The sequence below is a fragment of the Coptis chinensis genome, chromosome 4 (assembly GCF_015680905.1).
Source record: "Coptis chinensis isolate HL-2020 chromosome 4, ASM1568090v1, whole genome shotgun sequence".
NCBI lineage: Eukaryota > Viridiplantae > Streptophyta > Magnoliopsida > Ranunculales > Ranunculaceae > Coptis > Coptis chinensis.
In genome coordinates, this window is record NC_141459.1 from 54,202,999 (window position 1) to 54,221,313 (window position 18,315).

Genomic DNA, 18,315 nt, shown 5'->3' on the forward strand with positions numbered 1-18,315 from the left:
TTTGTGGACATATATAGGTTTCCTAACATAAGCTTATGTGGTGCTGAAGTGGACATTTGTGTGACACCTACTATCAAAATGTCTGCGTGGCATCGTCTTGGCCGCTTAAGATTTATCTAATCCAAAGGTCAATATCTAAACAAATCTTCATCTTCTTCTTCTTTTTCCCAACCTCCACCTCCACCGTCATTAATGGCTTTCTATATTTCTGGTCTAAGGTGGATGAGGAGACCCAAGACATTCCTTTTGAGTACTTTGTGTGTAGATGGGAGTCATTCATGTTCTAATTCCAATGCTTTTCTTTCTTTGTAGTAAGTTTCGAGGTGTGGAACCTAGGGAATGATTTTTTGTTTTTAAGTTTTTCTTTTTTATTATTTGTAGTTTGGATATCTCATCCTTTTTGTAATTGTTTTTCTTTTATCAATATATATGTCCTAATTTTACCGATAAAAAAACAAAAACAAAAACCCTCCACCTCCACCGTTACTAACTCTAATTACCGACTTGAATTGAAGAATATAAAAGGAAATCAAGGTTGGCTTAAAGGTTCAATTCATTCTCTCGCCTCTCTCAACAACAAAACAGAAATGGCTACTAGGCTCAAACCATTCTCTATTCAGTTCCTTAATTTCACTGCCTTATTGCCAAACCTCTCTCTTCCTCTTATTTCCATGTCAACAGAAACTCAATCCCTTCAAACTTCAATGAAGTAAAATGATGGCCTCAAATCTCAAAATAGGCAAGAGCTCTAAAAAAACAATGGTGGCAACATTTCTCAAATCCCTCTATACCGAATTTCGTTTAATGTTGGGTTTTTTTTGTTTTCTGATATTAGAAGAACCCAGACTTCAAATTTATCTTCTTCTTATTCAGTGGCGTCATCATCTTTGTGGATTCATTTGAGACAGGTGTTATTTGTTGTTACTTCTGCTTCAACCGTGTTTGATAGGCGAGTTTTTATGATTGGGATTTAGATCTCTTTTATTTATTTATTTATATGTAGTGAATTGTTGTAATTGGTATTGATTTGAACTATCACAAGTTTAGTATCGTAAGGTATAGGTCTTTAAGTCATCTCCTCTCAATCCAAAATATGTATAAATATGTTCTTTCTCATTTTTGTCCATAATCTCTGAAAGGCTTTTGAATTGTCTTGCAATCAGCAGTCGAATATTTACGCCGTCGACAGCCATGTACTTTACATATGTGTATTTCTTCTCTGTTAGTGTAGTTTGTTTGGGTTTTCTTTCTATGAAAGTACACATCTGATTCATGTGTGCTTTTATTACATTCGGGTGTATTAAGGGTTTTCTAGCATCCCACCTTCGCATTGCTTGGTGTTTGAGAAAATGATCTCAGCATCATTGTTTATTTTGATGGATTTAATGTTAGCGAAGTTCTTATTGTTCAATGCATTTTAAAAGGGCGTAGCTCTTATCGTTTCAGTTAAAATAGCAGTCCTTTTTCAAGCTCATTGGGGTTGTCCACGTATATCTACTCTAATCTGTTATGAATGGAAATTTGAATGAACAATCAATATATTATTTATATATATTATAGTAGCAAATATTTTTCAGAATAATTTATATAATGACACCCATTCGAAGCCTTTTATGCTAACCATTTTCTCATGTTTAACCACCATAACTTACATGAAACTGGTGTTGTCCTCGACATTCCTAACAGACATGCCCCTCCGAGAAGGGTAACTCATACTCTCTTGCTTGAGATAGTGAGATTGTACTGTTATTTGTTTATGTATATTATTTTGCATGAAATTTTAGTTTCAAAAACGCGTCATATACTGATTACCAGATCTCTTTTCATGGGTTCTTAGCATAAGTTAACACCAATTTATCTCCTTCATTCTACTAAAAATATAAGTGGCCAGTTTGTTTTGCTTCCTTTATGCAAAATGGGAGAATATAAGATCACGTGTACAAATAAGAATCTACACGTCAACATACTACCTGGTACTGCGATAAATAAAACATATTTGTATTGTTGTATCACGGTAAGCAATAGTCTATTTATCCTATCTATACATGCTTTCTTTCTTTCTTCTTGCTAACATTTGTACTCTTTTTAGCATAAAACTCACTAGGTATTGAACAATCAATTTGTCTATGATATAATGGGTCCTCATACCATTCAAACTGAGACTATGGTTGTGGCTGCTGCCACTACTGCACCCACCATGGGAAGTGCTTCTGGAATCTGGATTGCATTTACAGCTTCTGGATTGATGATTGCAGCTTGCACTACAGGGCATTCAATGATTACATTAATGCCAATTAGAGTGACATCTGCAAGTGCCAATTCTACCTGGTATGAATAATAAACGAGTGCCAAAATGGTTGAGAAAAAGTGAAGCAGAGGACAACTAACAAAGGCTTTTGAAGCAAACATCTATTGATATCTTCAATTTTCAAGTACTTCATTAAATAAAATTTTGGTTTTCTTTCTAATCTATCATATTTTTTGTTTTAATTATCAATTTTATGTTGTAGTTTTATGTCTCTCTTGATATCTCATGGTAATGAATGTTGTAGTTTTATCTTCTCTATAGGTGTGTATTACTTCTTTTTGATTTTCATTGTTTTTTTTCCTTTTGGTTTGATAAGTCACTAAGTTAGAAGAATTGATCAATATTAATGAAACTATGGAAATAAACGACTAAATTCTAAATTTATATCGATTAATTAAACTTATATTTGTTAAGCATTCACTCCAAACACAATAAACTTGGGCACTGTGTTCAACCCATTGCAACTCTGAGATATTGGGTTCAAACCAGTAGACTTCCAATAAATTAAGTTCGAGGCATTATGGTGTCTTCCCCAGCAAATAGAAGTCCTTGCTACCACAAAGATGCTTTAATGGGTATGTTCACCTCCATTAAACTACTACTGTTGATGCTCAGTGAAAAAGATCAAATTGATAGCAACAAACTGATAGAATACTTGGATTTTTAGGGCTGCTTTATTTGCAGAGCAACATGTAAGTACCTAATGCACAAATGCAAATCAACCTTTGAAGGAAGCTGACTTCACCAGTGAAAAGCTTCGGGTAATGCATTTATTGTTTCATATTGAGTGAAAGTTTTATCATGAATTCTGATGCCATAACTAACTGTCATTTCAACCATTGCTTTTTAGCAAATGTCTAAACATGACCTATTTGGAGTTTTTTTCCAACTTAAATCTGTTCATTAAAACTACTGAAGAGAGGAAGCTGCTTTTTTGTTTCCCAACTTCTTTTTTCTACATACCAACATGCATGCTACGTTGTTTTTTTCTTTTTATTTTTATTCATTTATTTTATTTATTTATTCAGACTTTAAGAATCTAAGTTCATGAAAGTGGACCCCTGTGGTTGTGGAAATAACTGATGGATTGAAATTGAATAACATTACAATTATATGATTATATAAAGTATTAATAAAACAAACTTGGTCCATGATAAAAATTACATTGGATTACTTTCGTGCGAGTATTTCATTTTTCGTGAGCATATGTGAATTGTTGGTGGGACGTTTTTTGGGACTGTTTAGGCATGTGAAATAATTACTTGGATTACGCTGTTGATGTTTATAGAACTTTTAATCCCAAAGTTTTTTTAGTTGTTCACAAATTCTTATGCTCGGAGTACTCTTGCTTTATGTTGTCTAATTGGCAAGGCATAAGAAATTGGGGTTTGAGATAAATCAAGACCCGAGTCTGAAAATTGAAACACACAAACACCAGATTAGGTCATCATTAACACACTGAGTCTCATATCTAGAGTGCAAGACCAACATGCTAACATTGCTCTACATGGAACTAATCAAAGTTGCAGCATTAAGACTTTTAGTTATATTAATGACCCTTCTAGATATACCATAGTGAATAAAAGGCCCAACTGAAGTTCCTCTTAAAAGGATCCCCAGGCTAACCTTTGGGGAGTCGCACAACTTTTCTAAATGAAGTCACACATTCTGTCATTACTGGACGGAAACCATGTGATGAATTCTAAGAAGTTAGGTTTTTGATAGAGAAGTCTTTCTAGGCTTTCAACACCCATTCAAAGCGGCTTTTTTTTAAAACTTATTGAAGTGTATATGAACTACATGGAAACCACTTATGTGTTGTTTACACAAAATAGACATGACTTGATATTTTTTTTTAGTAGCCTTTTAATTAATCTGAGATTTGTACGTGATGAATGTTGATATTGTTTTTTGTAAGATTCAAGAAGCTATTCAGATTTTGTTTATATACAGGGATGGTATTGTCGCTAAACAGTGATTTCAATGAGTAGCATGTTTATCAAATCTCGAAGAACTAACCTGAATTATAGGTTAACATCGTTTTTTTTCGTACATTTGAATTTTACTGTTTGCCATAGTATATTTTGTTAGCCGTGTTGGGTTGGTTTTAACTTTTGACTTTGTGGCTCATGGAGTTGGGGTTTTTTTATTAGGAGTTTGGTACGGTTTAAGTTTTTTGGAAAAATTTGAGTCAAAAGAGGTATGTCTTCATTCGAATTTGTTAATGATGTAAACCTTTTGATAGCTATGGAACTCGAAAGTATATATTTAATTTGTCTTTTCGGTAATGGCTTTGTACAAAGTATTTGGATGATTTGGCATTAATCGAGACATTCAAGTTCTTTGATGTACTAAGTTCTAATGTTGTAGTGATCTCATTTTTTTAAACCAGTTATTTAACTGCTCTGGCATTCGTCGAGACAGTTAAGTAGCTGGGTTAATCAATGAGAAATATATCATTTTAAATTTTCAGGTTATGATAGGTTTTATATTTATGAAATTTTGAAAATACAAATGAGGCTCTGTTGAAATTTTTCAGAAAAGTCACGTACTTTAGGTATATAATTGTTCGAGGATTGGGGGGTTGGGCTCGAAAGTATATATTTAATATGTGTTTTCGGTAATGGCTTTGGACGAGGTGCTTGGATGATCTGGCATTAGTCGAGACATTCAAGTTCTTTGTTGTACTAAGTTCTAATGTTGCAGTGATCTCATTTTTTAAACCAGTTATTTAACTGTTCTGGCATTCGTCGAGACAGTTAAGTAGCTGGGTTAATCAATGAGAAGTATATTTGTACGAGGTGCTTGGATGATCTGGCATTAGTCGAGACATTCAAGTTCTTTGCTGTACTAAGTCTTAATGTTGCAGTGATCTCATTTTTTAAACCAGTTATTTAACTGCTTTGGCATTCGTCAAGACGGTTAAGTAGTTAGGTTAATCAATGAGAAGTATATTGTTTTAAATTTTTAGGTTATGACAGGTTTTATATTTATGAAATGTCCAAAATACAGAGGAGACTCTGTCAAAAAATTTCAAAAAAGTCACAAACTTTAGGTATATAATTGTATATTCGTAGTTTCTAATAGTTGCATGGTGTGAATCCCTTAGCATTTTGGTTTTACGGAGAATCGATAGCATATTATGTATAACATTTTGGTAATGTAGGAAGATTCAATTCACTTCAAAGGGAAGATTGAGAAGTGTGGAGCAAGGTTGCATATTGATTTTTAGGGCAATGAATTCAATAACCATAGCTGAAGAGTGACATATATAGGGCTGCCTTTAGATATTTCTTTTTATACTATGTTGGGGTTTAATACATTTGGTTTTTCTTTAAGAACTACAGTAACTACTATCACAATACAACTCATTGCACAAAACTATGTGCACCTTTCAGTTGAAGCGTTGCAATGCAACGTTCGACAAGTGCCCATCTTCGTTAGGGCTCCATTCTTATGGGTCTATAACTTTCCAACAACTCATTTTTATACCAAAAAAATTGGTTGTCTGCAAAGTTCAAACATAAAGCCTATGTTTGTTCAAACTCTCTTAGGAAAATTCAAATTCTCAAAAGTTCAAGAGGTATATATTATGCCTTTTTTTCATGTTGCGTAACCAAATCTCAACTCTTCTTCATCAAGTATTCATGCTTTTCATGTCTCCTATAATGTTATGCCTTTTTTTGCCTTCTTCTTTATGACTATTTTTTTTTTCTCCACAAGTACTCAATCCACTACATATAATGTTTTTTTAAAAATTTGATCTTTGCACTGTTGGGTTCCGAAGTTGTTTATATATATATATATATATATATATATATATATATATATATAAGCTTGAGATGGTTGAACTGTATGCATTCCTGCTTTCGTTATGCATTACGGATTATTATAATGAGAAATGATATATTTATCTTGCGTTTAAGTGACAGTAATAATTTGTTTTAATATAGCCAGTTAAGCTATAATAGATTTTGTAATGGCATGAGGACATATATTATGGAATTATTTAAAAATAATTAATATCAACGTTATCTTGCTTAAGTTTAATCTACGTACATTCTTGTGTAAGTTCTAAGTTAATAACCAATGTTATTTGTTCGTATAGATTACTTTACTTCCGAATCTCGGGACGAGATTTTTTTGAGATGTGTATAGCTGTAACGCCCGTATTTAAAATATGTAATTATTTATTAATTAATTAATTTAATTATTTATTTAAAATTCGCTGGATTGGATTTGGGATATGTGGGCCTGGTTTCTGGGCCCGAGTCTGTGTTGGGCTTGGGTTTCAAACCCAAGTATATAATCACATTGTTCTAGAGAATAGGGTTTTAAGAGAATAAAAAAATAATAAAAATGGAGGCGGAGATAAAAGCTCGTGGGCTAGAGCGCTGGAGCGCGACAATTCGGACGATGACAATTCGTCGAGCTGTTAGTAAAGGTGAGTAGCTATTTTTGCTATTTCACCGAATTTATAGTTTTTCGCGGTACCGCGATAATTTTTAAAAAGTTTCTGCTCATATTTTCGGTTCATTATTTTGTTATTAGCATTCGTGCTGTCGTTGTTAAAATTGGTTAAACTGTATTTTGAAACTCTGTTGAGACTCGGAGATTGACATTGAACTGTCGAAGCTTCGAGAAGCTGTTAATGGCGGCACAAGCCCCACAGCAAGATGTCGGCTTGTGTTTCGTTTAAACTCTATTTGGTTGTGGTTTTGGAAACTCTGAACTTAAGCTGTTCAAGCTCTGAAGGGGCGTCAATGGTGTCGCCCAGCCAAAGGAACGGAATCGTCCTGTTCATATTTGTTTAAACTATGTTTTTTTAATTGTGATGTTAAACTGTTGTATTTTGTTATGGGATTGATTGATGATTTGGAGAGTTGGGTGGGCTGTTGGAGTTTGGAGAAAGCTTGAACCGTTGTTAATGGCGGCCAGAGAATCGCCCAGCGGATTTGATTAAATGAACTGTGGTGGTGTTGGGTTGGACGATGTTGGGTGGCTAGTGTAGTGTGTAAGGGATGCAAATGGGGGTGGTGGAAGTTTGAAACAAGCGTTAATGGCGGCATGAAGATTCCAGATCCAGTTTTGGTTGAGGATTTTAAATTTAAGAATTGAGTTTTTGGTTTTTAGTAAAGTTATAGGGTTTGTGTTTAGGAGTGATTTCGGTTGGTTGAAATGGGAGATGGTGGTGGCCGGAAATTTGGGCTGCTGGTGGTGGTAGCTAGTGAGGAAGAAGACCTGTTGGTCGGCTTGGGCTTGGGCCTTGGGCCCGGTTTTGGAATAAATTGGTTGGGCCAAAAGCCTTATTTTGTTTGGGCCTTTTCTAATTGGTTTTCTTTGGGCCAAACCAAGTTAAGTTTTGGGCCAGTTCTCTTTGTTTTGTTTTGGGCCGAAATCTAGTAGTGTGTTGGCCAGTTCCAGATTAAGTTGTGGACCAGTTTTGGTTTAGTTTGGGCCCAGTTTAGGTTAAGTTGTTTGGGCTAAAACTAATTGATTTTCTTTGGACCAGTTTCAAGTTAGTTTTGGGGCCGGTCCATATAACTTAAAATGGATCTAATTGGGTCTTTAAATGTTCAGAATTTCGGGTTCTAAGGTTTGGGCTCGGCTAGTTGGGTCCGAACCGTTTCCTTAGTCATGAGCCCATGAGCCATGCACCTTTGACCTTAGCCATGAACCATGGCTATGACCCCGAACCTATCGAACATGGAAACGACAGTTTGACTTTGACAATGACAGTTTGACTTTGACCATGATGTGTTGACTTCGACCATGATGTGTTGACTTCGACCATGATGTGTTGACTTCGACCTTGATGTGTTGACTTTGACTTTGACCGTTGACCGTGGAATGTTGACTTTTTCCCGTTTTTCATATATTTAAGAATATGGACAAATGTAGTAATAAAATATTGTCGAAAAGGGTATAATTTGGTTGTCAGTATCTAGGAAAGATTTGACGTTGATATTGTGTATATTTTGACACGTGATGAGATAGAAACTTTAGGAGATATTATTATTCCTAAAACACTATAAAATGTTATGCGGTATGTTTTGAGCTATTGTGACATTATGGGGTATGTTGGAATTGTTGTTCTGTTAAAGGATATCATATGATAAAATATCGATTAAATGCAATATCTTTGAGAACTTTATATAAACGCTTCATTATTATATATGTGAGATGCTACTATGAGGTAATATAGTATTGGTGAATATTTTCCCACGGGATTGTGGCTTAGTGCAATAATATATTGGCACGTGAAAGAATGAAAATGGTTATGAGATATGATTGAGATATTTCTAAATATGTTGATGTACATGTTCGGCGTTGGGAAGTGATTGTAGTAGCCAGGGAAACTAGGTAAGACATAGATATGACGTGATTTTAGGGACACGCAACAAAAGCCTTAATTAATATAATTATGGTAATATGTTGGTTAATGATGTATCTTTAGATAGATGATTATATATGGTTTTGCAGAAGGGTGGGTCAAATTAATTACTTGGGCAGAGACGACCCACTCTGTAATTGAGCATGGAATGCGGTACGTATATAATACGTTTGGTTGGTTATTTGTTTTGTTGAACCTAAGGCGCCTCGATGGAGGAACTACCTGCCTTATTTATTATGTGTATACTTTTATGTGTGGTTAAGTTAAGGCACCTCAATGGAGGAACTACCTGCCTTAATTATTGTACTTAAGGATGTTGGATTAGTCGTTGAAAGTTAAGGCGCCTCGATGGAGGAACTAACTGCCGTATGGATTGTGTATATATATGTATAATTATATGTTGTATTTTAGGGCTACTCACACCAGCATTTTTATAATGCTGACCCGATTTGCATGTTTGCTTATCGAGTGTGTTCATTAAATGAACATAGTTGATAAGTCTTGACAGGTTTAGTGTTGAAGAAGGTTGGTTGCTGCTTGTGGTTGGCGTTAGCGTCACTTTTCAAGATAGGTTTTGTTTTCCCTTGAGGTGATATAGATTTTCAGTATAAACAATGTTTTTGTATTTTCATTTGTAATTTTAATTAAAGAGTTATTGAAAGGAGAGTTGTAACCTAATCTTATTTGTGAAGTTTTGTAATGAAGAGGACTTTGGTTTAAGATTAAAAATTTTATTGGTTTTTAATTATCAGCATATTTAAACTGTTTATGGTTTTTTGGAAGTGGAGAGTGCGTCACACCTCGGAAATCGAAGAGTCGGGAACAAATATTGTTTTCCCGAATTCTGTCGAAATTCGGGGTGTGACAGCTGTGCTCACATTTCTCACTCTACATCTGATCTCGAGGTTCTTCAAGAAGGAAGCTTAACTTCAAGCTACGATTTTAAGTTTGTGTCATGTGAATGCTCATTGGAGGAGTTGAAACACTTAAAAACCGAGAAAGACAATATGGAAATGAAGTTATCAAAGATGTACTCAAAATTTAGAGCTTAGTGAGTGTCAGTTACACGTGGAATAAACAAACAAACACGTAAGTTCATTTTTTATGTCGATATATAAGAGGTAATTATAGTTTAATTGGACTCAAGCAGACAAAAACAAATGAACAAAAGAAAATGCCCAAATCAAAATTAATAACTCGATCTAATAGGATTTGGGCTTTTAATTCAAAATCCAATATATATAATTATTTATTCAAGAAGATTTAGTGTTATGAATAGTGACAATTTATTGTTCAAGGAAAGACCAGTTATGACGGTACGTCAACTAACCCTATAAAATCCAAGTGCATGTCTTCTACTTGGAATTGTGCAATATGTGGTGAGGTAGTTCATAGTTGTAAGGAGCTAGGTTTCTCTATCCTTTGATTGCAACATTACTGAAAACATTGTTACCTCATTATGAGTGATGGATCTAGGGGGACTCCATTATATAGTAGTAACAGCTAATTCAAATATTATAAGTCTATAATGAATGCTTGAATCTATAAGGATTTGTGCCCCCAAACTTAGATGCCTAGATCCGTCTTTGGTCATTAGCTTATTTTTTTACTCTTTTTCTTTTTCAGATATAGGTACGAGAATATCATGATACAATGAAACTACAGTGTTATGTGTATTTGTACAAACAAATGCTGAAAAGATGTAAAACTCACTCAGTAAACTTCTTAAATACTTCAATTAGTTTAATAATCTACAACGTAGCCAAATTTTCTTATTTATTTTCCATATGGATGAAAATGGATTTTATTAGATGGATATGTATTTTTTTTGTCGAATACTTTGGATATGTATGCTAATGACTCCATTGCAAATATGAGGACTTTCTTATCCAAAATATGCAATATCTGCATTGAATGATTTACCGATATCATTAATTGATGCAACATTTTATTATCTATATTATTATTATTTTCTATTGCTTATTTTTTTTATTTGATTTCAAGGTTGTATTCCAGATTTAAATGTAATTGTTGTATTCCAGATTTAAACTTCAGGGGTGGAACAGAGACCACAGGGCAAGGTGTATTATCTAGTGCCAGAGGAAGAAGTTGTGGATCCTGCATCAGTCCAAGAGGAAGCCACGGTATATAATGCTATGGGGGCAGATATCAGTGCTACCGATCAAGTGGTGGAAGGTATGATATGTTTGTTTACTCATAAGGTGCATGTCTTGTTTGATACGGGTGCTACTCATTCCTTCATTTCTAACACTATGGTGGAAATTCTTGGGTTGGAAGTAGTTAATACCGGGAGGAACCTTATTTTATCTACTCCTCTAGGAAAGAAAACTATGTTCTTTGAAGTTTGTCACCATTGTGTGATAAAGATAGGTGATAGGGAGATGATAGTCGATCTAACGGTGATGGACCTAAAAGATTTCGATATCATCGTAGGGATGGATTTGTTAGGGAAGTATCATGCCCATGTAGATTGTTTTGCCAAAACAGTGACGCTTTTAGAGTAGGGACACCGAGGTTGTGTGTTTGAGGGGATTAGAAATACGGTATCTCGAAAGTGGTGAAGGCCAAGTCTGACTTCAAGTATGATAGATCTCGATTGTTAGCTGGTCTTAGTCTCAAGGGCGAAGTTGAATCTTCCGAGCTTGTTCCTATAGTTAGTGAGTTTGCTTGCGGTGTTCCCGGATGCATTGCCGGATTGCCTCCGGCGTGAGATAGATTTTGTAATAGATCTAATCGCCGAAACGCCTATATTTCGATGATTCCTTATCGAATGGCTCCTCTTGAAATGAGAGAGCTCAAATCCCAATTAGATGAATTGAAAAGATTGGGGTTTATAAGGGAAAGCCAGTCACCTTGGGGAGCACCGGTGTTATTTGTGAAGAAGAAAGATGGGTCTTTTCGGCTATGTGTGGATTATCGGAAGCTGAATAATGTGACTATCAAGAACAAATATCCGTTGCCTAGGATCAATGACCTATTTGATCAGTTAAGGGGTGCCAAGTATTTCTCGAAGATAGATCTCAGAACAGGTTACCATCATATGAGAATTCGAGAAGAAGATATACAGAAGACAGTTTTCCAAACACGGCTAGGGCATTTTGAGTTTTTGGTGTTACCATTTGGATTGACCAATGCTCCAGTTGCATTTATGGATCTCATGCACCGAGTGATGTGGAAATACTTAGATCAATTTGTTATCGTATTCATAGATGACATCTTGATTTATTCCAAGACTAGGGCTGAACTTAAGGAACACTTGAGGATTGTTCTCCAAACCTTAGTTGATCATCAGCTTTATGCCAAGTTTAGCAAGTGTGAGTTCTGGTTGAATGAGATGAAGTTTTTAGGGCATGTTGTATCGGAGAATGGAATAACAGTTGATCGTTCAAAGATAGAGGCAGTGAATAATTGGCCGAGACCGACGTCAGCGACGGAAATCAGAAGCTTCTTGGGATTGGCAGGTTATTATCGTCATTTTGTAGAAGGATTCTCTAGCATAGCGTCGTCCTTAACTAGATTGACACAGAAGGATGTGAAGTTTGAATGGACTGAGGCATGCGAAAAAGCTTTCCAAGAGCTAAAGACGCGATTGGTAACAGCGCCAGTTTTGACTATTCCAGATCCGGAGAAGAGTTATGTGATTTATACTGATGCCTCTAACACCGGGTTAGGATGTGTCCTAATGCAAGAAGGCCAAGTGATAGCGTATGCGTCTAGACAATTGAATGCCCATGAGAAGACTTATCCTACTCATGACTTGGAGTTAGCGGCGATTATTCATGCTTTAAATATATGGAGGCATTACGTGTATGGTGAGAAGTTTGAAATATTCTCTGATCACAAGAGTCTCAAGTACTTGTTCTCGCAGAAAGATTTGAATATGAGGCAGAGGAGATGGGTTGAGTACATGGAAGACTATACATTCTCATTGCAATACCATCCGGGTAAAGCAAATGTAGTTACCGATGCATTGAGTAGGAAGCGAGAACATGTTTGTGCTCAGATGATGATGAAGGAGTGGCAATTGCTGGAGTCTGCTGCTTCTTATGGTTTTGAAATCACGGGAAATGGAAGTGGAGATCCTCAGAAGTGCTGTTATTTAGCACAGATGACAGTGACGGCAGAAAACACCTTAGTCCAGGAGATTGTGAATGCCCAGAATACATCGAGGGATGGACCTAGGTACCGAGGATATGTGAATAATGCTGAGGATGTTGATTGGGAAAAATCCGGAGACGGAAGCATCAGATTCAGAGGAAGAATTTGGGTACCTTTTGATCACTCTTTGCGGAATAGTATCTTGAAGGAGGCACATAGATCGAAGTATACCATTCATCCTGGTGGTACCAAAATGTACAGAGATCTACGTCATCAGTTTTGGTGGCCGGGCATGAAGCGACACATTGCGGAATATGTTAAGAAGTGTGCCACATGCCAACAGGTGAAAGCTGAACACCATAGACCACCTGGTCTTCTTAAACCTCTGGAGATTCCGGAATGGAAGTGGGAGAATATAACCATGGATTTTGTATCCGGGTTACCGAGGACCAGTGAGGGAATGGATTCTATATGGGTCATTGTTGATAGACTGACCAAGTCTGCCCATTTCATACCTGTTAAGACTACTTACTCTGCTGAAAAGCTAAGTAGGATCTACGTGTCAGATGTACTGAGGTTGCATGGGGCACCACTCTCGATAATTTCAGATAGAGGTACTCAATTTACCGGTTCGTTTTGGAGAAGTCTTCAAAGGGAATTGGGGACCAAACTGAAATTCAGCACCGCATTTCATCCGCAAACCGATGGGCAATCGGAAAGAGTCATCCAAATCATAGAGGATATGCTTCGGGCTTGCGTGCTTGATTTTGGGGGTAGTTGGAAGACTCATTTGGCATTGGCCGAGTTTGCTTACAACAACAGTTACCAATCTAGTATTGGTATGGCACCGTTTGAAGCATTGTATGGCAGACCTTGCAGAACACCTCTCTGTTGGACTGAAACCGGAGATAGTATTATGTTGGGGCCAGAGATGGTTAGTGACACCACCGAGAAGATTAGAGTGATACGGAATCGGTTGCTCACAGCCCAGAGTCGTCAGAAAAGCTATGCGGATAGGCGTAGACGTCCCTTGGAATTTTATGAAGGTGACAGGGTATTCTTGAAAGTATCTCCGAAGAAGGGCATTCAGCGGTTCGGGATGAAAGGGAAACTTGCACCTAGATATGTGGGACCATTCCTGATTATTCAGAAGATCTCTGAGCTAGCTTATAAGCTCGAGCTACCAGAAAGGCTATCACGTGTCCATAACGTGTTCCATATCTCAATGCTGCGCAAGTATGAGCCGGATCCACTACATGTTGTCAATTTGGAATCGTTGGAGTTGGAAGAAGACATTACCTATCCGGAAGGGCCAGTTCATATTCTAGATGCGAGAGAAAAGAGATTGCGGTCAAAGGTCATTCCGTTGGTAAAGGTCTTGTGGAGAAATCACAATGTAGAGGAAGCAACATGGGAGAAAGAAGCCGATATGAGGCAACAATATCCAGAATTGTTCGAGGAATAAGGTATGATTTAATTTCGAGGACGAATTTTCTTTTAAGGAGGGTAGGATGTAAAGTCCTGAATTATTATTAAGGGTATTTTTGTAAATTTCATATCAAATCTAGGGTCATTTATGTAAATTGGTCGTCGGGTTTATATTTCAACCGTACGTAACTTAAGGAAACTTAACTCCGACTCCTAAGCCACGTTAGATAAGCAAATATTATACGAAAATTGGACAAAAAATATCGGTTAGAGGTTTTCTGCGTTCGAAGCTGGCACGAGTTAACAGCTTACACGCAGGAGTGGGTTATTGTTATAGCCTGCGGAGAGATAGAATATAGGAGATTAAATTTAGCGGGATGGGCCGGAAAAATAATTACGACGCGACGTCAAATGAGTAGTGGATAGGACTCTAAGTATGACGTTAGGCCTAATTTAGTCATGGTGGGCTTGGGCCTTAATTAAACATAGCAAATAAAGACGAAAAATCAAACAAATCGCACCAAACAAAACAACCAAAAATCGCACAGACAAACAAAATCGCACAAACACAATTTTTTCTCCAATTTCGCCCAATCATTAAAACCCTAAGAGAGAGAGACTCAATTCTCTCAATTCCCATCGATTCAAACCAACAATTCTTCGCACCAATCTTAAGAAACAGTGAATTCAAGTGTAGAGATTCACAAAAATTTGGAATTTTGCCGTAACACAGCGAAAGGTGAGTTTCATTTTTGTTTCAAATAATTATTTAGACTTGATTTAGATAGCTTGGGATTGTCTTGATGGAATTAATTGAGTTGGGGGTGATGTACTTCGGGCAGTGGCAGTTTGGAGGAGCTAGAGTGGAGTGAAATAGTGGTGGAGCCGAAAACTAAGGAGGGATCGGCTGACTCGGTAAGAATTTTAAATATTCAATCTATTTTAGAGCATTGATGCTAGTTCACACTTGTTTAAGATCACGTTGAGTATCGAATGAGTGAGAAAGAACACCCACTTAGTAGTATTGGATTAAATGTGAATTGAAGAGTGGGATTTGTTGTAGTTAGAGTTGGGAAAAATCATAATAGTTAGGGGGATTGATAGATATGATTGGCATTGACGTGCGGTCTTACAGTGGCTGTAAATGACTACAGAGCCCTGTCAGAGGAACAATGCCAGAAATGGCCTGTAGCTCTGTTAACGGTAGTTAGATGAAAATTTATCCGAAACCAAATTCTTAACGTCGAGATTTCTTCTCGGCTTACGCTAGATAATAATTCCTCGTTGTTCGATCAATTCTAACAACCGACGTATATGTATATGCTGTTATAGGAGTGAATTTGAGTTGATTCGGTTAAGCGGGCTCGATTTGGTTAAGTGGGCTTGATGAGAAGGAGCTTGCTAAGGTAGGAACCTACATACCAATATATGGTCTGCTTATTTTCATGCATGATTTGAATTGTTTAAATAGGAAATAGATAGTTGCGTATCAACCATGCATGTATATATGATATTCATGTTTTGCACTGTATTTCCTCGATATAAACTGTATATATAGATAGTTTTCGTGTGAAATGGTTTTTTTGGTAAAATCGGGGTAGCGGAGATTTGTTTTCTTTGTTAAAAGAGAAAAACTGGTTTTGGGAAGGGTTCGCGTCTCTTGTCTCAGTAAGGAGACAGAGAGATGGATTTTGTATGCGGGTGAGGATTACCCGGTTGTTTGTAAATATGTGTGAGGTTCTGGATTGTCCCCGGGATAGAGTTCGTTGTTATTTACGATGATTCGCCGTTTGGGAATCATCGGTTGTCATTTACTATGACTGGCCCGTTTGGGAGTCATAGGTTGTATGTGATCGATGTGGGAAATTCAGGAACTCACACATACAGGACCAACAGTTTTAAAAGAAAATCTAAATATGTATCTATAGTATTTGGAAAACAATCGGTAATACGAGTATATATATAGATATTACTATGCTTATCACGAGGGGATTTAGAAAAGGAATTGTGAATTCCTAAAAAGAAGGAACTGTTGTCGCAATTCCGGAGACGGCAGTTCGCTCTAGGATTCCAACTGTGGTGTACACCTTTCAAGGTGGTGGGCCACCTTTAAAGGGATGCATCACTGGATGTAGTCCGGGAATTCCTTTTCTACTTTTCTAGATAACCCATGCTTTGTATGCGTGTCCATTTGTATGGTGATTAGCTTGTGTGGGGTTACATGCTACCTCGATAAGGTTTAGACGCGATGAGTGAGAGTTTAGTCCACTCCTGGATGTGTGTCAGGATCCTGAACAGTCTGCAGTCGTCGAATGGTTGACCACCGTAAGTTAGGTGACATCCCGTATGGGGGTTATGGTCACAGGGCCCACCTGAGCCCTAAAAGCTTTGGGGATTTTGTGTGTACGAACACAACAATGGCATTTCAGCTCCCTGCCGGTAAAATCAGGAAAACAACGGTGCATGGTTCACACTGGAAAGTACTGAACCGAGATTGTCTGTGACTGGGGCTGAGTACCAGTCGTACCCTCACCATTCTAATAGGATGCAACGGCCATAATAGTTGTATGATGATTGTGAAAAACTATATTTTGTATATCAATGAAGCATGTCGAGATGATTTCTGCTAGTTAGTGATGTATATATATAATCACGATATTTGAATACTTTTATGGAAACCCTGCATGTTTTAAATGTTTTCTATAAGTAACTATTTATTGGCTATGTGTGTTTCTACTGGGCATAGTTGTTTGCTCACCCTACTTAACATTTCAGACGAGCCAGTTGCGGAGGAGGTTTTCCCTAACCCTAGTGATGACGGTTATGGTGATTTGGAAGGATTTCCTTATGCTTAACGAGGACAGAGTCAAGTTCATACTTTTGGTTGTATAGAGAGACTAGTTTCTTTTGTTGTATATATAGAGAGCTAGGCCATTTTGATGTAATAATCGTATTTGGCAACAGTGCTCCCTTGTTTTGTAGATATTGTCATATCCCTGTAGTATTTAAAGTTAAGAGTAGTATATGTGGTTGTTGGATATATATATGGTTGGAAGAATGAATTTTGAGATGTTCAGGGGTTATGACAGGTTTTATGACAGGTTTTAGGGTTTACGAATGTCGATTAAACAAAGGAAACTCTACCGAAATTTCGTTAGAATTGGGTGTCAGCCTCGAGATTCACTCCTCATCCTCGGGATGTGTGTGTGGGGTCTCGGGGCGTGACAAAGAACATGGTTCTTTACATAAATGCAATCTCTTCCGGTACTTCATACAACTGGCAACATATTTGTTTCTTTCGCTCTTTCTTTTTTCCCCAATTCCTAAAAAAAAATTAAGTGCTAAATCTAGAAAATATAGAATACTCACCATATAGTTGATGGATCAACTAGAGACTCTCTTAATCATTATAAATAATTTGGTCTTCATGTTTTAAAAAAAAAATCATTTTCTCTAAATGATATAAATTAATCTACCATCACCTCTCTCTATATTAAAATAGAGTACATCTAACGTGGATAGTCCTCTCCTAGGTGGCATTCTCTTTGGAGAGAGTGAAGCCCATGTATATGTCTGTTTCTCATTTAGAAGTTTCATGTACCCTCTCTCAACTTCTCAAGTCTCAAACCAATCGTAATTCTATTAAAATACTCTAGCTTCTCAAGTCTCAAACCAATCGTAATTTCGTAAATATCAACTTCTAATCATTACTTTTGTTAAAATTAGTAAAAAGTTTTGAGTTAGAATACCATACTTGCGTAACACTGCTGGTGAAAAATGTCTAATACATAACACGAAAGCCTTACGTGTGTTGGATGCCTAAGTGTTTTTAATGCATTGCTCTAGGACTTACAATCTATGCCTAGCTGATTAACCAATCGATTTAATCTAGATATGCGTTTATATACATGTTTATGAATCATGCATATGTTTTTTGTTAACTCAACAAATTATATTCTTCTTAAGAATATTAAGGAACACAAAAAAAAACTTTCGTTAAAACAGGTTTGGGGTCACTAATCTTAAAATATTTTCTCTAAAGTCACAGCTGACACCATTACCAAGA

The 18,315-nt window shown here is 36.7% G+C and overlaps 1 long non-coding RNA gene across 1 annotated transcript; it reads left to right on the forward strand.

Moving 5' to 3' along the window:
* Nucleotides 1-14,777: 14,777 nt before the first annotated feature.
* LOC147504020 (uncharacterized) lies at nucleotides 14,778-17,363 on the forward strand. The gene is made up of 4 exons (XR_015220327.1): nucleotides 14,778-14,988; nucleotides 15,092-15,164; nucleotides 15,582-15,655; nucleotides 17,025-17,363. It is a non-coding gene; the product is annotated as an uncharacterized LOC147504020 (long non-coding RNA).
* Nucleotides 17,364-18,315: the final 952 nt, after the last annotated feature.